Source organism: Sceloporus occidentalis, unplaced genomic scaffold, assembly GCF_023333645.1.
Source record: "Sceloporus occidentalis isolate IW3139 unplaced genomic scaffold, rSceOcc1.0.p SCAF_3, whole genome shotgun sequence".
Lineage (NCBI taxonomy): Eukaryota > Metazoa > Chordata > Lepidosauria > Squamata > Phrynosomatidae > Sceloporus > Sceloporus occidentalis.
The window spans coordinates 52,351,795-52,372,904 of NW_028316983.1; the positions used below are offsets into that span (position 1 = coordinate 52,351,795).

A 21,110-nucleotide genomic window follows, 5' to 3' on the forward strand; every position below is an offset into this window, starting at 1 on the left:
GGTCCACCAGGGATAGCCTGAAGATAGAGGCTCCTCTCTCCTTAACTGTCATCTTCCGGCCTGAGAGGGAGTGATCAGGCAGGCCCAGGTCCACCAGGGATAGCCTGAAGATAGAGGCTCCTCCCTCCTTAACTGTCATCTTCCGGCCTGAGAGGGAGTGATCAGGCAGGCCCAGGTCCACCAGGGATAGCCTGAAGATAGAGGCTCCTCCCTCCTTAACTGTCATCTTCCAGCCTCCTATTCCCCTCCAGCTATGCTCTGACTGTGTGGGGGAGAGGCTTGTGTACCCTAATGAAGTTGTGAGCTATGCTGGCGGTGGTATAATAGTCACCGGCAGGGCCTCCCATGCCAGACAAGTCACAACCGAAGGGTCTAACCAAGAGCACCAATCCTATTGCACTGTGCTTTATCAAATGGTAAGAAATTCCAGGACAGGTTTATCTCAGGATAAAAGAACTAAAGTATGTAGCAAACCGCTTGTGCACCAATTAATTGATATTTTTTAAAAATAGAATGAGACTAAAATTGGAAAGAAGCCACAGAACTCAGAAAACTACTTTTTCAGACTACTATTTTTCCTGCCAGCATAGGCCTTAGGCATGTTGCTTCATTGATTCTGGGAGCTGTGATCAATTTTTAAAAAAGATTTCCAAGCTTGGGTGGGGGCGGGGGTCTGTGAATGGCAAACCGGGGAACAGTAGAGGAACAAAATGGGGATGAACTGGATCTTGTCATCTCTGCCTTTTTTTGGAGTCACACCTTATGCTTGCCTGAATCTTTCTGTTTGTTAGGATGATCAGAACTGGGCTCATGGTTGAAAAGCAGGAATCAAAGAACATACGTGCATCTGCAAATCTTAGGGAGACTGGAGACACACAGAGATTGACCATCAAAAAGATGCTATCCAATCCAAAGCTGAGCAGATATGCAGTGAGCAAGCCCATGACTGATTTAGCTGCTTGGATCTCTGCACGCTTCATTTGAAGCCCAGGCAAACATTTCATCAGTTTCCCACGTTGATGCAGAACATAGAACAGGTAGCCACTAGAAAAGGTCATCAATCCCAAGAAGAACATATCTCGGGCAACAAAAACCAATCCATTTCCAAAATACAAGAGTTGGCTAGGGAATACCACACAGCAGAAGTCATACACCACAGTATTCTCTTCCTTGGTACAGTTGGTACCAATCCGAGGCACAGCATAAAGCAATCTGGTACAGCAGACCAACAGGTTAAAACACCAAAGAGAAATCATGATGGAAGGGTGTTTTTCAAGGATACTATATTTTAGTCACAAACACCTGAGGGTACAGGGAATAATTAAGAGACACTGGAAGCAGCCCAACATGGATGTTAAGAAGATACTCATGGCTCTGCTGACACAATACAAGTACAGAATAATGCCACAACTCAAACCATCATACATGGTATAGACTCCAATAGTTTGGAGAGTGAGGGGGACACCCCTTGTCAGAATTACCAGAAGATTGGCAAAGGCAAGTTTACCCAAGATGATTTCACTGGGTGTAATATTTTGCTGGCTGATGGCTTTGACAAAAGCATAGAAGATAGTAAGATTTCCAGGGATACCCATCACGTCAAGTGAAATGAAGCCAAGCATGCTTAGTATGGACCAGACTTGCATTGCAGATTGCGGGCCTCTTTAGAAGATACTTCTGTGTGTACTCTGCAAAAGAAAAGTTTAGGAACTTGGTGTGTGTGTAGGATTCCAGCCAGCAAAATCATACAAGATTTAAGTTATTTTGCAGATTTTACTTTAGTGATATGGTAGGTTTGTCTTCCTTGAGTAAAATGGCACACTGGGATTCAGGAAATTGCTGAAGATGTTCAGTCCTAAAATGGAGAAAAATGCTATTCCACAAATAGCAAGCATTAGTAGACATTAGCTGATCTCCTACCATTGCATTGATTTGATCATTGTTCAGTAGTCCCATTCCATAGAGTCAGCTGCCTTTATTATATTCCTAGGAGACAAGCTGCCAGCAAAATAACACCATTTGCTTTTGGAAGCACTGAAGATCATTTTTAGTTTCTAAATCAGTAAGGCACTCCTACACAAATTTACCAGTGAATAAGCCCTGTTTAAGTTAATGGAACTTAGTTCTGAGTAGGCATGTTCATAGAATTGTGTAGCAAGTAACTTTTGTATAAAATATACAGTATTGGTACTATCAATTTAATCTAGTATCAGTTTTAAAAAAGATATGAACATTTCATTTTCTAAGCAGGAAATGGACTAGAAAGTGAGTTCAATAAAAATTCTTCAACAGAGGGACCAGCCATTTGGAAGATACCTCCCGGTGGAAGGGCAAGCAGTAAAAGGCTTTCTCCTGCATCATTTATAAATTCTGAAATGCACCCCCTTTAGAATTGTCAAAGACTTTCTTTGCATCCAGAAAGTAGCTTGGCACATCTTTTAACATCCCTTTAAACATGTTTTTATTACTAGATTATGGTGGGATACAGACCGCCCAAAAAGGGTGGCCTGCCAGTGCTTGGTTTTCCATCAGAGGGAAGCCTCAGCTGCCAAATGACAAGGCTTCCCACCGGCAGAAAAAGAACCCGCAAAAAGCAGGTTCTTTCTATGTCGCAGTGGCGGCGTAACAAGTGCACCACAGTGTGCCACTGGCACTCTTGTTACGCAAGTGCTGTGTGGCGCCATGCGGATGCTGCGCAGTGCTTGCATAACAATGGTGGTGCACGTGTTGCCCTCATCATGTGCTACGGTTGAGGGGCATGTGGAAGCACCGCCCCGAGGCAACCCTAGCACATAACAAGGGTGTCTTAAAGGGTCAGTATGTACCAGGCCCATGTTTTTGTCTTTGTTTAGAATGCTTTGTATATTATCTTAGTGGGTATTAGAAAAGCAGTACAGAAATATTTTAACTAAAATTAAAGCATAGGCTTAGAAGCCTGTTGGTTGATCCCCACTAAAGTAGATCAGTTCAATAAATTGTTGAATGGTGAATCAACACATAGGCAAATCCAATTGATTCAGTGGGTTTGTTCTATGTAATTTGGGGATTTATGATGGGATTTAGGCCACATAAACACGCATTGCTAAAAAACTGCAGGACAGTAAATGCATTAGGATTTTCTTGATTAGTATTAGTTTATGAATCTGTTCAGAGCACATGTCTTCCCCCCATTTGATCTGCTCCACACATGGACAATTTATGGAAGGAGCATGATTAACATGCCTTTCTTGTCACACATTCATTTAAACTAGATTCCAAGTACCTGAGTATGACTACTGAGAGACATTGTAGTTTGATAGTGTGTTGATCAAAAATCAAAGAGATCTGAGTTCAAATCCTCATTCTGCCATGAACCTCACAAATGATCACTCAGGCTAGTTGTGAGGATAGAATAGAGGGAAATTAATAATTTTATCTTAAGTAGCTTTTGATGAAAGGTGAGGTATAAATCCAACTGCCTGCCTAAAAGAAGAAAAGCCCTCCCTTCAGCCACCATCTTGGGGGGAGAGAGGCAGGCTAGCTCCAACTGCCTGCCTGAAGAAGAAAAGCCCTCCCTTCAGCCACCATCTTGAGGGGAGAGAGGCAGGCTAGCTCCAACTGCCTGCCTAAACGAAGAAAAAGCCCTCCTTCCGACCACCATCTTGAGGGGGGAGAGGCCTGGCATGAAAGACTAAGAGCCCTCCTTCTGACCACCATCTTGAGGGGGAGAGAGGCCTGTTATGTTTTATTTTGACTTTGTATTGTACTTGCTGTTGTACACCGCTTTGATCTAATTTGGAAAAGCGGTATATAAATAAACATTATTATTATTATTATTATTATTATTAAATGTATGGAATAAAATAAATAATAAACCTGCAACTCCTACCACTGAATGATTTTATAATCATGTTTTTGAGGCTCCTCCTCCAGCTGATAAACTCTGCTACTTTTTAAAAAGGGTGATTTCTTTCTAGCCTCTGTCAGCCTTTTCCCACCCTTTTGAGTTTGTAATGGCCTTAATATGCTAGATTAAAATGTTTCTGCCTCTGTTGGATGTTATAGACTCAGTGTGATGGAATCACTTTGTAGTTTTTTTCCCCTTGCATAAACGACATAAGCTTTCCACTCATGTCCCTAGATGTGTTCTTCCCAGTTACACTGCCAAATTCTGACAAGAATATCTGCACAGGAGACTGCTTTCATTTCATGCTGGCTGATAACCATTTCCATTTGACATCTGCTTGGCAGCTTTTCAAAGACAGTTTGGTGATAGGGTTGCAGCTGATACTGAAAATGTGTGAAAGTAGGTGGGTAATTAGATCTTATAAGAACTGAAAACTTTAATGATTATGTCTGAAAACCAGTTTGGATCAAAGTATATGGAGATGTCTTGTCTGATGACAATAAAAAGTAATGAAAAATGAGCCTGAACAAATATGAAAAATATAAATCTTGTGTTAACTCTAGGGAAAGAAAATCACATCTTTGACTCATATTTTCAATGGTTTGTTTTGAAAATCTTAGGAGAAGAGAAATTTCTTAAATCAAGATTCCGCAGAATGCAAATATATTTGCCTCAAATTTGATTATGTTTCCTTGGTACACCTACAATGAAATGGTTGCTAGCAATGGATAATTTCCATATAGAGGGATGGCTATCCACCGATTTGTTTTTTTACCTTGGACCTAATTCCCTAGTTGATTTGAAGGATTATTTTTCTCATTCTGACTGACCTAAGATTTAAGATTGGTTGAGAAGACAGAGCTTGTGATAACCTTGCTGACTGCAGCTTACTGGGCAACTATACACTATAGGGACTTCTTGGTGGAAGCTTCACAGCTTGGAAAATTGCCAGTTATACATTATTTGAAAATGAAATACATTTATTTATGAAAGCTTTTGGGGAACAGAGAAGTGCTTTATATATTTAGGTGTTAATATTTTCTGATAGTTTTATTGTAATTGCATTGGATTGTCAGTGTAATATTGTAATTAGAATGATGACTTAAATAATGTTTAAATATTGTATTGTTTTTTACATAGATTTTAACTTGTTTTACATAGAATGTTTTATGTAGATAATGATGATGGTAATAATTCTGGTTCTTTGTGAAGAAGAGTGGGATATAAATATAAGTAAATTAATAATACTAGATTGTGAAGGTATGTCATTCATTCAGTAATGGTGAGACACAATTTTTATTCTGGAACAGCAGTGAAAAACTGCTTGGTTTACTATGACTCACATTAAACGAAACAACAAAACCAGCTTTGTAAGAATTGTTGATGGCTGGATATGAAAGTGATTCCAAGTTCTCTTTTCATGCTTTTGGTAAAATATACAGTGCGCCTGCATCATACGCAGGCATTTTATATGAGGCTTCCAGCATACGCTGGAAGCCGCGTTGGAAAGGCTTCTCCTGCGCCCCGGAAGAAACAATGAGGCGTGTCAGGTGCACACCGCAGGAATGAGACCCATTGTTTCTAATGGGGCTTGACTTTATGTGGTATTTCCCTTACGCAGCGGAGTCTGGAACAGATCCCCTGCGTAAGGTAAGGGCCAACTGTACAAAGTGATAATTCATATAGCTCCCTGATATGATGAGTCAATTCTATACATCATAATTAGGGACTATGGATTCCATCACACAGAGGAGACAAGCAGAAGTAAAATGTGATTAAAACATGGTAATAGCATGATTAGGAAGAAGATTTATCACACCCCGGTGCACTTCTCCTGTTTGAGTCCTGTGTGTAAACTGTGTGTAATGGATGTGTCATTGAGTAATAACAGAAACTCTCATTATTACCCAATAATAATTGGTAATAATCCATTACAGTTTTAGCATGGGATAAAAATAGGAGAAGCACGTGGGGGTGTGATAACATTCCCCTCAGTCGTGTTATTACCACATTTTAATCAAATTTTAATGATGCTTGCCTCCCGTGTGACAGAGTCCTATGATTTATTATTATTATTAAACTTTATTTCTAAAGCACTGTAATTATACACAGCGCTGATTCATAACTCTCTGTGTTATACCAGAAAGTTTAAAACAATTAGTTACTTTCTAGCAGTTATGAGAATCCAAGATTTGGAATGGTCAGTTCAAGACTCAGGATTGGGATAAAAGTTCATGATTAAATCAAATTGCTGCAGCCTAATCAACAGCTGCACAAACCTTTTTTGCCTGATTCAGCTGCTGTCAAGGTGGGTTGGGTCACAAGAAGTTACGTAGGTTAAAATCCCATTATTCCAGCATAGTGAGATGATTTGAGCTTTGGCCTATGACTCAAGAGACTAGGGTTCAAATCTTGGCTTGGCCATATAAACCAATTGGGTGACCTTGGGCAAGTCACCTCTCTCAGCCTCAGGGGATGGCAATGCAACTCCCCTCTGAAGAAACTTGCCAAGAAAATCCCATAATAGGTTTGCCTGAGAGTCACCATAAGTCAGAAACAATGTGAACGCACACAACAGCATTCCCACATATACAGTATCCCAGTGCCCTCTCTCTGCTCCACTCAAAACTCTTCTTCAGTCACACTGGTCTTTCTCTCTCTTCATTCACCCTGCCTGTATTAGCTTTGCCAGAGTTAAAAATCCTGTATACTATTCTTGCATTGTAAAACCATGCTGTAAGCAGTTAGCAGTAATACCATGGGGAAATAAAAGTAATAAAAGCAACAACATTTCCAGGTAATCCAACTGAATATATACGTAATCACACCACAAACACATCACAGCAATAATACAAAAAGATTTAGCAAGTCAATTCCAACAATAACTCAATTAAAACAAAGGGCTGATAAAAAAAAGAAATTTGTGGAAGAGGCCACCTTTCACTTCCAGCAGGGACAGATCAGATAGCTGTTTTACTTATGGTTACTAATCATTAAAGAGAGTATGCCTGTTACAGACAGCCAAAATAAAGCTGCTTCGAGTCACAGTGGAGGTATGGTGTTTCAATGATGCATGCGTCCTAAGAGTCCAGAAGCCACACCAAAGCCACACTCCAGTCCTGAAGGGCTGGAGCATGGCTTTGGCGCGACTTCTGGACTCTTAGGACGCATGCATCATTGAAACACCATACCTCCACTGTGACTCGAAGCAGCTTTATTTTGGCTGTCTACTTAAACTTATATATTAGTCAGATTTTTTTTTACTATGGTATATAATAGAACAATGGACCAGTCTGTAACTAATCATGAAAATGCCTGGGGTTTAGCTTACTGAAAGAAATAAGAGTAAAATGTAAAGTCCAGTTTTAAATCTGTTTTAGCTAATATCTGGTTCAAGCTGCTGTGATATCTTTACATTTTCCAGCAATAGGAATTAAAAATAAAAATTAATATGTTGAATTTTAGGCAGCGATTCACAGCAGAGGCATACCTTTGCCTCTGACAAAGGAACTCCTTTTTACAATTTTTTAAACACACACCCAGCTTCCTTTTTCTTCTTTGTCCTCTGTCTTGTTGATGAAGGGTTTTTTTTTTGGTGCATCAGCATTGGGAGGATAGTGAAGTAGGACTGGACTAATACAGACTTTCATTGTCCAGTTGCATCAGCTGGTAGCAGTAAAATATGCAATGGAAATTTGGGCTGAGAAAGAAAGGGATTCTACTCTAGCTGACTCTACTGGAGCTATGTGTGTCTGCTTACAACAGACAAGGTTAGCAGCAACTGCCTCCAGAATCATTTACAGAGCATGTTCAAACAGCAAAACATAGGCGGGTTATAGACCGCCCATTTGGGGCGGGCTGCACCCGCCCCTTTTCCCAGTGTATTGGGGCGTCAGTGGTCAGAACGGCAGCCACTGAGGCTCCGATCCACCGCTTTTCAGGCTGCGGGGAAGCAGCAAAACGCCGCTTCCCTGCAGCCTGAAAAGGAGTGTCCCTGGGGCTTCAAGCCCCAAGGACACCCCGCGGGGGCAGGGAAAAGGAGAAAGGGGCCGCTTGGCCCCTTTCTCTTTTAGTCTGCTGGGCGCAGCCGTCTGAAGGCTGCGCCCAGTGGACTAAACCAGGAAGGAGCTCCGAAACGGAGCTCCTTCCTGCTCCATGTTCAGGGCGCACTAAGCACCCTGGCGCGGAGCAAGGACGTCACGTCCACGCCGCCCCGTCTAGAGGCGGCGCGGCCGTGACGTCCTCACGGCGGCGGCCATATGGAAGGGCCGCCGCCGTTTAGTGCGTGACAAGCACGCACTAGGGTTAGGGCGGTGCGGAAGCACCGCCCTTTTGTAACCTTAGTGCGTGCTCGTCACGCACTAAAGTGCCGGTCTGTAACCGGCCATAGAGAAAAGGAGGAAATGGATAAGCCTGCCTCACCAGCTATCTTTAGCATGCTAAAAAGCATAGATCTATAAGTTTTGCCACCAAAGTTTTGTCCCCAAAATAAAAATTGTAAGAAAAGTGGAGTCTGGGACCTGGTTGTTTCATTTCAGATGTGCACACTATTTAGTTTTGAATTAAACGTTTGCTGAAACATGTTGAACTGCACTTCTTTTGTTTGGTGCAGAAATTTATCCATATTTTTTCTTTGTTATTTCTGTCTTTTGTGCCAAAGTGTCTGTCAGAGACATCATGCCAAAGTACACATGTACTTTATTAATCGAGGTATACCTGTAGTTATTCCAGCTTCAGTTCAAAGAAGCTATTATTTGAGTAAAAACTTATATGTGTTTACTCAGAAGTAAGTGCCTTTGAGCTGTAATGAAAGTGTATAATATTGTAGCCACCCATAAGCCGTTAATGTTGGTACTGATTCTTTACAATAACACACACATGCACATACACACACATCCATTTAATTAACTAATGTTGAACTTGAACATGTAGTTCAGTAATGTAACAGAGGTGAACAATACCTGTAGCAAGAGTGGTTGAAAAAGGTATTTACAATCTCCTACATCTGAAGCTGAAATAGATATAATTGCTATTGGTCTTCACCATAACCTGAGCATGACACAGCCGGGACATGTTCTAACTTGCAAGAGTTCAAAATCATATGTTTTTCAGTAACCATTGGAAGGAAGGAAGCCATAATGAAATCTGGTTTTTTTTTTCTTAAAGGGGGGGGGGGCATGCATTATTTCCCTGCAACAAGATCAAATGATGGTGTAGTTCATAGATAATCAATTTTTTAAACCTTGAAAGATCACAGCATGTCCATGGCTATTTCATGATAGATCCAATTTTTAATTTTTCCAGCACCATCTTATCATGCCACCAATTGACATATTTCAAAAGATATACCAGTTATATAATAAAATGCTTGCTTACACTAGACTAGACAATCTGGGCTTTGGAACACAAAGTAGAACAGTCATACAGCTATGGCACCTTGATACTCATTGAGTTGCTAGTTTCTACTTGGAAGTTTCTTCTTTGCCTTTTAAGCAAACAGCAACCATGGCTTTTCCTGCTCATTTTCTATCTCCACCCATGCCCTTTTTATCTGACTGGGCACAAAAGTTCTGGATGTGTGTGTGTGTGTGTGTGTGTGTGTTGAACTCAATTGAAGTTCACTGTGTGACTTTGGCTTAATCATATTCAGTCAGACTAGTGTAGCCCGCAGGATTGTTGTGAAGACAAAAGGTGAAAAAAAATGTACACTGCCCCGAGAGGGAAGAGGTGATATAAATTAACAAGTTAATAATGGCGGGTTACAGGCAGAGGCGGCAGCAGCAGCACAGCAGCAGCAGGGAGGGAGAGAGCCAGACCATCTGAGGCCATAAAGGCCTCCTACGTCCTCCAAACCCTTGCAGAGGCGGCAGCAGCAGCACAGCAGCAGCAGGGAGAGAGAGAGCCAGACCATCTGAGGCCATAAAGGCCTCCAACGTCCTCCAAACCCTTGCAGAGGCGGCAGCAGCAGCACAGCAGCAGCAGGGAGGGAGAGAGCCAGACCATCTGAGGCCATAAAGGCCTCCAACGTCCTCCAAACCCTTGCAGAGGCGGCAGCAGCAGCACAGCAGCAGCAGGGAGGGAGAGAGCCAGACCATCTGAGGCCATAAAGGCCTCCTACGTCCTCCAAACCTTTGCAGAGGCGGCAGCAGCAGCACAGCAGCAGCAGGGAGGGAGAGAGCCAGACCATCTGAGGCCATAAAGGCCTCCTACGTCCTCCAAACCCTTGCAGAGGCGGCAGCAGCAGCACAGCAGCAGCAGGGAGGGAGAGAGCCAGACCATCTGAGGCCATAAAGGCCTCCAACGTCCTCCAAACCCTTGCAGAGGCGGCAGCAGCAGCACAGTAGCAGCAGGGAGGGAGAGAGCCAGACCATCTGAGGCCATAAAGGCCTCCAACGTCCTCCAAACCCTTGCAGAGGCGGCAGCAGCAGCACAGCAGCAGCAGGGAGGGAGAGAGCCAGACCATCTGAGGCCATAAAGGCCTCCTACGTCCTCCAAACCCTTGCAGAGGCGGCAGCAGCAGCACAGCAGCAGCAGGGAGGGAGAGAGCCAGACCATCTGAGGCCATAAAGGCCTCCTATGTCCTCCAAACCCTTGCAGCAGCAGTTTGTCGCTCTAGGTGTATGGCGAAACGAAACTGAACTGGGAATTAACTACCCCACTTCAGCCAAAGTAAGGTGGGTCAAGGTGTGCTCAAAAAACAAAAAAAAACAAAACAAAACAGTGTTAATGTTAAAAACTTACTTCTTTTTTATCTTGATGTGGTAACTTTATGTAATGCCAATGCATAGAATCTCTTTTTTGTTCTTTTCTTTTTTCTAAGAGATACTGACACAACCAGTTAAAAGAAATCATAAGCAAAGCAACCTTGCGTATCTCCCGGCAGTAGATTTAAGGGAAAATATTATCTCACCTGAATAACAACATAGGGAGAAACCCTTACATTAGTAAGGCCTTAGGGCAGAAGTGACGCCCACCTTTTTATTTATATTGTAAGAAACAATTTTGGACGAGAAAACGGGGGGTAGAGGGGGAAAATTAAACAAAAAACCAGAACGGGTGTAAGCAAAAAAGTAAAACAGTAACTAGAAATTATTTTAAAATTCACCTAAAGTTCTGGTTGAATCTCCACAGAGAATAAAGTGTGGAATCAGTACAAGGGGAATTATGAATTTGGAAACAGAAATACTAAGTAGCTCTCAAGAAGCGGATAGAAATACAGAAGATGAAACTCTGACTAGAACAGAACCGTTGATCACATATAATAGCAACAGTGAGATCTTGGAAGAAATTAAAAAATTAAGAACGGACATTAGAACTGAAATTAGGGCAGAAATTCGACAAGAAATTAAAGAATGGAAAGAAGAGTTAAGATTAGAGTTACGGAATGAAATACAGGAATTCAAAGAGAGTTTAATCAATGCAGTTAAGGAAATACACACGAATCAAGAGAGAATTTTAGAAACAGAAGGGAAAATAACCAGAATTGAAGAAAGGATTGAACAGATAGAAGAGACGCAAGTCCTGGATGAGAAATTCAAAACTTTAATGGATCTAAGAAATAAAGACAAAACTTTAAAAATCCGAGGGCTCCCGGAACAATACAACGAAAATTTAAATACAAGGGTAATTCCAGCATTAGCTTATTACATGGACTGGGTGCCAGAACAATTAGACCTAGAGGTGGATAAAATATACAGACAAAACTCTTGGATCGCCACCAACAAAAAACTTCCTCGAGATATAATAATTCATTTTGTGAGATCCAGGGTTCGGGACTTAATTTTGGAAATTAATTACCAAAAAAAATTTTTCATGGAAGATTATCCCCAAGAAATTAAGATATTCAAAGTTCTCCCCTCACAAATTTTAAAGAAAAGAAAGGACTATATGAAACTAACAGAGTTCCTCAAAGAAAACAATATAAAATATCGCTGGGGAAGGTTAGAAGGAGTAATCTTTTCGATAGATAATAAGAAATATTGGATCGATAACACCAACAAAGCGGACACATTTCTTCAAAAATTTAAAGGAAGTGAATCTATTGATAGCACTACATCCTCAGAAGAAGAAAGCTTTAACACTGATCAATTGGTAACAAAAAAACCAAAACAACAGAATTTTAGGAGATTAAAACATCAGAGAAGGAAATCTGAGTCAGATCTAAAATCAAGGGTAGAAAACAGAATAAGTGAGCACGAGAAAGAGACTCAACTTCAAACGTCAGCAGAGGAGTTAGAAGAAGGTGAAATACAGGGAGAAGAAGAGCAGGATGACAAGAAAGATAAAAGAAAGAAGAAAGATAAAGCAAGAACAGAACGCATGAACACAAGATCTAAAAAAACGGAAGATACTCAACCCGACCCGGATCAGAAAAAAGAAGAGGAATCTAATTATCAACACTTAGATACTGTCAAGAGAAAAAGAGGAAGGAGGGGAAATAAAAGATAGTTGAAGAACACATTAAAAAAGAAAGAAAGAAAGATCAATGTCTATGATGCTGCTTAAAGTATTATCCTGGAACGTAAATGGGCTTAATTTTAAAGAAAAAAGAAATAAAGTATTTCACTTTTTGAAAAAACAATGTGCAAGTATAATTTGCTTACAGGAAACCCATTTAAGGCATAAAGATAACAGATTGATTGAGAATAGCGGATTAGGAATATTATATACTGCTCCTAGCACTCATGCGAAAAAGAAAGGAGTGGCAACATATATAAAAAACAATATAAAATCAAAAGAAATATTCAAAGATAATATTAACGGTCTTTATGTGGCTACGGAAATAGAGGTAAAACCCGGTAAAATTTTGATAATTAACATTTACACCCCACAAGAAAAAAAAGCCAAATTCTTTAACGAGATAAAACAAAAATTAAAAGATTTAGAATATGAAAAAATAATTATTATAGGGGACTGGAATGGGGTATTAGACCCTAAGATAGATAGATCAACACAGGATAAAAAAAACAGCAAACAGGGAACACTCCCAAAAGCAGCACATAACTTAATAAATGACCACCATCTGATAGACATATGGAGAGTGCAAAATGAAAATGTTAAAGAATTTTCTTATTTTTCTGGACGCTTTAACTCCTGGTCCAGAATCGATTTTGCGCTTATTTCTAAATCATTATGTAGGGAAGTAGAAAAAACGGAAATATTGCCGAGGGTTATCTCCGATCATAGTCCAATTTTTGTTCAATTAAGGGAAGAAAGAAAAGAATATACGTGGAAACTTAGGGATTATATTTTAGCAGATGAGAGAATAATAGAAAAAATAAAACAGGAGATTAATGTGTATTTTGAACAGAATAACAACAATGAAACATCATTTGATATTATCTGGGATGCTTCCAAGGCAGTGATTAGGGGACACCTAATCCAACAAGAGATAAGACAAAGAAAGATTATGAAAGAAAAAGAAAGGGAACTAATGGAAAAACTCAAAAGAAAAGAAAAAGAATACATTTCTAATCCAAAAAACAAAAGAATGGGTGAAGGAATACAGTTAATTAGAAATCAAATAGAGGAAAAAATAACAAATGAAATACTTCATAATATAAGAGAATGTAAACATTATCATTTTGAAAACGCAAATAAAGTAGGAAAATGGTTGTCCAATAAATTGAAAAAAGAAAAAGCAGGAAAAACAATCCTGAGATTAACTGAGAATGGAAGACCGTACACACAACAAAAAGATCTATGCAGGATTACAGAACAGTATTTCCAAAACCTTTTTAAGGAAGATAGAGGAACTGAAAATGAAAAAGAAGCAAAACGGGAATATATCAGAAAGTGTCAAATCCCAAAAATAACTAAACAACAATTAGAAAATTTAAATTCCCCGATATCAATATCAGAGGTAGAAATCGCAATCGGAAAATTAAAGGAGGATAAAGCTCCAGGGCCTGACGGGTTTACAGCAAAATATTATAAAATATTTAAACATGAAATATCACCTTGGCTACACAAAACCATAAAACAGATAGATAACGGAAAAATTCCGGAAACCTGGAAGCAATCTTTAACGATTTTAATACCCAAGGAAGGTAAAAACCCCGAAAATATATCAAATTATCGCCCAATCACCCTTTTGAATGTTGATTATAAAATTTATGTTTCTATTTTGGCAGATAGGTTTAAAAAATTCCTGGGGGAATGGATTTCGCAAGAACAAGTAGGATTTCTTCCAGGAAGATACTTAAGGAATAACATTCGTACCGTTTTGAACATAATTGAATATTACAACACTCATAAGAATCAAAAACTTGGACTGGTCTTTCTAGACTTAGAAAAGGCGTTCGACAACGTCAATTGGGATTATTTGTTAATGCTCATGGAGGAATGTGGAGTTCAAGGGAAATTCCTAAACGGTATTCAAGAAATCTATAAAAACCAAGAAACCCAAATAATTGTTAATGGGGAAAAAACAAACAAATGCAAAATTTCTAAAGGAACCCGTCAGGGATGCCCACTTTCCCCATTATTGTTTATTATGATTATGGAAACTCTGAGTAGAAAGATTAAAATGGAAGGAAAAATCTCGGTACCTAAAACAAAAAATTACCAATATCATTTGCGTGCATATGCGGATGATGTAGTAATCTTTTTGGACGATCCAATAAGAAGTATAAAAACATTAGAGGAAATACTAGAAGAATTCGGAAAGGCTGCCGGAATTAAAGTAAACAAACAAAAAAGCGGAATAATAACGAAAAATTTAAGACCCTTTGATATTGTAAAATTAAAAACAGAGACAGGATTTAAAATTATAGATAAAATCAAATATCTAGGGATAACAATCACAAATAGTAATAAAGACCTGTACAAAAACAACTATGAAGCCGTTTGGAAAAAAATTAAACTAGATTTAAATCATTGGAATAATAAGTATTTATCATTTTGTGGAAGAATAGCATCAATCCAGATGAATGTCCTACCTAAGATGTTATACCTCTTCCAAACACTACCGGTTATAGTGAATAAAGCCCCCTTCAGACAATGGAACAAAGAATTAGTTAAATATATTTGGAAAGGGAGGAAGCCCAGAATAAAATTGAAGGTGTTGCAGGGTAGAAAAGAGAAGGGAGGAATAGGATTACCTAATCTGGAACTATATTACAATGCATGTGCCCTTCTATGGGCGAAGGAATGGATCTTGTTAGAGAATAAAAAATTATTAGAACTCGAGGCACTGGACTTAAAAACAGGATGGCATGCATTTCTTACATATGACCAAAGAGATAAAAAGTTCAACACCCACTGTACGAGAAAAACTATATTAAAAGTGTGGAATAAATATAAGGATTTCTTCTATACAAAATTACCCAAATGGACCTCACCGCAAGAGGCATTTCATAAAGAGGAATATCCCGGAAATTATAATTGGATTAAATACGAAGAATGCATATTAAATATAAAAGATAAGATGAAATTAAAAGATAAGGAGGTGTTGGTACAAGAAGGGAAAAAAATCAATTGGTTACAGTATGCACAATTAAAATTGGAATTCAATAAAGATTTAAGAAAAAAAGGCATAGAATTGGGAAAAACGGATTTGGATAAAATTATAATGGAAAAAGAAAAAGGTGCCATTAAAAAAATATATAAACTACTTTTAGATATCGATCAGGAAGAAGAAACAGTCAAAGAGTGTATGGTAAAATGGATGGAAAATATAGGAAAAACAATACCTTTAGAAAAATGGCTGAAATCATGGAAAAATACACAAAAATTTACAAAAGGGAATACCCTGAAAGAAAATTATTATAAAATATTTCAAAGATGGTATTTGACCCCATCAAGACTAGCGAAGATGGTTAAAAATATGGACGGTTACTGTTGGAAATGTAGAGAAAGAGTAGGAACAATGTTCCATGTATGGTGGCAGTGCGACCAAACTCAAAAATTTTGGAAACAAATACATAAAGAAATACAAGAAATAACCGAAATACGAATACCTTTAATTCCAGAACTATTTCTATTGAACATGATAGAATTACTTCACGCAAAATTAGACAGAAACCAAAACAGCCTATTATTGTACCTCATTACGGCTGCACGTATGGTGTTTGCTAGACATTGGAAGGGAAGGGAAATTCCAGAAATGTTTGAGTGGAAAATAAAGGTAATGGAGTTAAAAGAAATGGATAAAATGACTATGTATAGTACAGGGAAATCAGAGCAAGAATATGAAAAGAAATGGGGAAGGCTTGTAGAAATATGGAATTAAAGGAAAGTGAGGAACATACTGGGAAAATAGAGAATACTATTCTTTTTATTACAAAAAGATGTTTTCTAATATTTGGCAAACTCTTGATAAACAATGAAGGGGAATATGAGGGGGGAAAAAAGGGGTGGGGGACTCAAGGTGAGTTTGGTTTATGTACTTACAGGTAGAAAATTTGTCAGCTTAGGTAAATTGCCCTTCTTCTCTCTGTCCTCTGTCCACATATTATGATAGAACTGGAAATTGTTTTTGTTTGTTTGTCTGTTTGTTTGTTTGTTTTTTTGTTTGTTTTTTCTTTTTTTTCTTTCTGGTTGTGAACATAACGACTTAATACAAAATCAGAGAGTAAGATACTTTTTTTTAATGTATATAAAAATTGCAATAAACATTATAAGAAAAAAAAAATAATGGCGGGTTACAGACCGCACCATAAAGTACGTATTCAGTACGTACTAGGGTTAGGAAGGGGCGGTGCTTCCACACACCCCTAACCCTAGTACGGACTGAGTCCGTACAAAATGGCTGCGGCTGTTCCACATGGCCGCTGCCATGATGGCGTGATGAACATGCCACCTCCAAATGAGGCGGCGCGGATGTGACGCCATCGCTCTGCGCGAGGGCGCTTAATGCGCCCTTTGTGCAGAGCAGGAAGGAGCTCCATTTTGGAGCTCCTTCCTGGTTTGCATCGCTGGGTGCAGCCTTCAGACGGCTGCGCCCAGCAACACAAGGGAGAAAGGGGCCAAGCAGCCCCTTTCTCCTCCTGCCCGCCACCGCGGGATGTCCTTGGGGCTTGAAGCCCCAAGGACACCCCTTTCCAGGCTGCGGGGAAGCGGCCTTTTGCCGCTTCCCTGCAGCCTGCAAAGCGGCGGATCGGGGCCTCGGAGGCTGCCGGTCTGGCAGCTGAGGCCCCGATACACCAGGGAAAGGTGCACCTACAGGCTGCCCCAAAGGGGCGGTCTGTAACACGCCAATAATACTAAGTAATAAAAAAGAACATTAACAAGGAAATGTATTATAATGCCAACAACTGTGTAGCAACGTGTCAACTCTGGTTTTTAAATTCAGTCCACGTCCCCTGTATCTATAGTCCAGATCAGCATAAATACTTCAAATTAATTTTTGGCATCTTTTTTTAAGTAGGAGATTTTGTTTCAGATTTTCAAACAGTGACATGCCAAAGAGAAACTGAGAGACAGCCTGTCACACAGCACACATCCCTGGATATAAAAATGTGACAAAGCTAATTATTTGGTTTTGATGAGAAGAACTGAACAGGATATCCTAGTGACATGGTGACTTGGGAAAATGTTATATAGCTCTCTAAGTAGTATTGGCTATTTTTTGTCAGAAGGTTATTTTATTTGCTCTCTTTTCAATACTTCTCCTGTACACCAGGCAAGACTATAGCCTTCTCCTTCTGCCCTGATGGATTGCTAAAAGTAACTTTAGCTGGTTAACTTACTGCAATATTTTCACGTTCATTTTAACCTTTGCCAATTACATTTCTTGGGCTGACAATCATTAATTAAAACTGCTAAGGGATCATGTAATTGGCTCCTAATAAACACATGCTGCTAATTAAGCTACTTGACGGTACATTTATTTATGGCTTAATTAGATATCTAAGTAAATCTCTGTGCCCTTATTTTTGTTTTTACCTGGAGTCTCATCTCTGTCCATTTAAAGAAGGAGGGGGAAAAAAGAAATATGTTGACACTTCCCTGTTCTCCTTTCTGATGATCTCCATGACTAAATGAATACTCACTGAAAATCCTGGGCTCTGCAATTGCTGTTGAAAAGAAAGACAAATTAGGAGTAAGGACAGGCAAATCTGCCAAGTTAACATTCAAATAGATGGCTGAATTTCCATTAACTTTGATCCACCCAGTTTCTGCTGTGTTGTGTACATTTCTTTTTAAAAGCCCAAATGAAAAGTTGCATATTTTTGCATTACTCCTTATAAATGGTTATACACACTTTTCCACATCAATGCATCTCACAGTTCCCATTGTATATTTTGATGCACACTTCCTTAATTTTTAATTTTTTAAATTGATTTTTAAAAGTTATTATGAAGACAAAGGAAAGGAGATAGAAAAAAGGGGAGGAAAGGGCATGGACAGAGTACCTATACTACAAGCATGAGCTAAAAGTATATATTAATATAGGCTAATAATATTTCCACAGAAAATTCCTTGAAGTTGGGGTCTATAAAATACAAGTTATTGAAAAATAAATTAGTAAGAGCCTTTGACCATTGAACCCTGGTAGAAAATATTTTGCTTTCTAATCTTGGAGTAGAAATCTTTTGACAATAGTAAGAACATGCAGGACCCAACCATATAGATTATTGGTTAAATTATACTTTCCCCTAAATATATATATATATATATATATATATATATATATATATATATATATATAATATGCACATATTTTACTCATCTTTTTCTATATTTACATATTTTTATGCATTTCTTTCAGCATTAAACTTAATGGCAGTGCTTAACTATGTGGACTAGGGCCCTGCTAGGGTCCCCAGATTTTTTTTAGAGCCTGCTTTGGTGGTGGTTTCTTGCACAAAAAGAGTCTTATTGGAAGGCAAAAATAGTTTTGTTTTTGTTTTTGTTTGCAAATCCAGTTCTTGCAATATTTGTGCAAAATGCTGTTCTTTGTATAAGACCTGACATTTTTATACAAAAAATATTTCACAACAAAATTGCAAAATGTGAAAAATCCTGTGGCAGTTGGTATGGTATTTTGACACAGATTTTGAAAAAGGGCAATAAAATCTGCAAATATTCTTGACATCCTTAGTTCAGAAATTCTCTACCATTTTTAGTCATGGGCAGTGTGGGAAGAACTTCTAAATCCACAAACAGGAAAAGTTCCCCAGAATGAAAAAATTGCATTCCTGAAGTGAGATACTATTCCTATTCCTCATTAGTTTTCATTTGGAGCTGACTTACCTATTTTTAGCTGGTCACTCTTGCAATTCTGTTCATGCCAGTGTTCCCACACACAAAACAGCATAATGTCTGAGGAGGCTCGTATTATGAGACTACTCCTATCGGTGTTTAGATGGTGAGTTTTAAGAAGAAGGAATATAATGACATGCTGAAGCCATACAGTGCTGAACAGTGGTAAAATGGTGCTCTGATTCCCTTAAGGATGGCTTCAGTAAATTATGTTAATTGTTATAAAGGAAGTTTGCAGGGTCTGCTGTTAATATAAAAAAGCTACAAGATAAATTATATTTCTCACCACAGAAGAAGAACTGCAATCTCATTGGCAACATTCATATCTCACATTATATCATATCTCTCTGGTGATGAGAATAGACCATTCTCTCCAGGTATTTTCTAATGATTCATTAGGCACACCTGCTGTATGATGACTCTGGAGCCTTCCACCCAAACCAGGCAGGCGACACGGGGTTTTGGCAGCTAGCAACATCTAGCTGTTCTTATCCAGCTCACAGCAGCCACTTGAAAAATGCTTTTAGTGCTGGCTGAATATTGCCAGTAGGTGGTAAGGGGGAAATGGGACCAACAATAAAGAGCAGCTGGTACAAGCCCAGTGACCAAACAAACCCACTGGGAAGCCTAAGAACCAACAAGCACTTAATTAAGAATAAGCTTTCTTTTAACTCAGTGAGACTTAATTCTGAGTAAACACTATAGGATTTGGCTCTAAGAGATAGGGTGTATAAACAGAAACCTGAACAGTGTCCAAATTATTGGGTGTGGGTGTGTGGGGAGAGATAATCTCCAAGTCTGCTTAATTTTAGCAATATCATGGGCATATCTTCCAGTTTCTAAAACAAGAAATAAGGGGGATACCACAAATAGGAAAGGGTGTGTGTAGGTGTAGACTTATTCTGTTCTGCCCCTCCTCCCCTGGGCATGAAGCCACACTATCTGCTAACAAAGATATACTGGTATTTGTATACTGTCATATCAGTTAAAAGTGGAGTGTGTTCTCTATTAATATTTAAATAGCTCTGGTTTTATGTGTGTTCCTGAGATATCTTCTACCATGTGAAACAAAAACTTTCTCTACCAAGTCCTACATTTCATCTATAGGCCCAAAACACATTCTACCAGCTGTTGCCTTATTCCCTTGTTAAAGCAGCCTAGTTCCCAAGTTGATCATTTAAAGTGCTCATAGCAAGCTCTAATAGGAGGTGGCAGCCAATTAGAAGACTAAAAGAGATTTTCATCAGCGACTGGAAAATTAAGTACCATAATTATTTAGCTTTAGCTGGATGTGTACTCAAGGGGTTAATTATGTGCCTGTAAAGAAATCAAATTTGATTTGCACTGTTCTGGGAGTTTAAAGATTCACGCAGCGGGGATTTTGCCTACCCTGAAGTCATGTTTGTTTCCTCCTCCTCCTCCTCCTCCTCCTCCTCCTCCTCCAATGAAGTCAAGCAGCTTTAGGGCAAGAACAGAATTTTTAACTTTCTCCACAAACCCTCTGTACTTTCTGTGCGAAAGTCAGTTTGTGAGATTGCAGCTTTCCTTTAAATTGAGGAAACAATGATCACTACTTAAGTATTTATGTATTTTGAGTAAACGTGGGAAAGAGGCACTAAGATCTCTTGCCCATTGATCAGAAGATCTGAATAGAATTTATGTACATATATACACTGAGGGGCTGAACAGATCACCCCAACAGAGTGGTGTCTCACCACCCCTTTCAGCACCAGGCTGCAGCAAATGCACACCATGGCCTCAATAGGGCATTTTGTCACTTTAAAAAGAAGCAGCAAAATGCCACTCCTTTCTAGAAAAGCAAAAAGCTGCCTTTGCTGTGGTCGGAGCAGCTTTTCGGCATTTTTTCAGTGCAGCGCAACTAAACACTGCACCAAAGAAACAGCGTTATGCCGCCTGCCATCTGGTTGGCTGTGTAGTGGGACACCAGCATTGGGGCAGTGTTGGGATGTGTGGCATGTGGTCACCACACCCCCCACTCCACCCTAATGCTGGCCTT

At 39.2% G+C, this 21,110-nt stretch overlaps 1 protein-coding gene across 1 annotated transcript in view; it reads right to left on the minus strand.

The window, feature by feature from the left end:
• The window catches only part of CAMK1G (calcium/calmodulin dependent protein kinase IG), a 100,001-nt gene extending 82,183 nt beyond the window's left edge, over positions 1-17,818 (minus strand). Inside the window, exon 1 of the mRNA XM_089514427.1 lies at positions 17,774-17,818. The gene's annotated coding sequence lies outside the window, so the exon portion shown is untranslated. The remainder of the gene's footprint in view (positions 1-17,773) is intronic.
• Between the last annotated feature and the right edge of the window lie 3,292 nt (positions 17,819-21,110).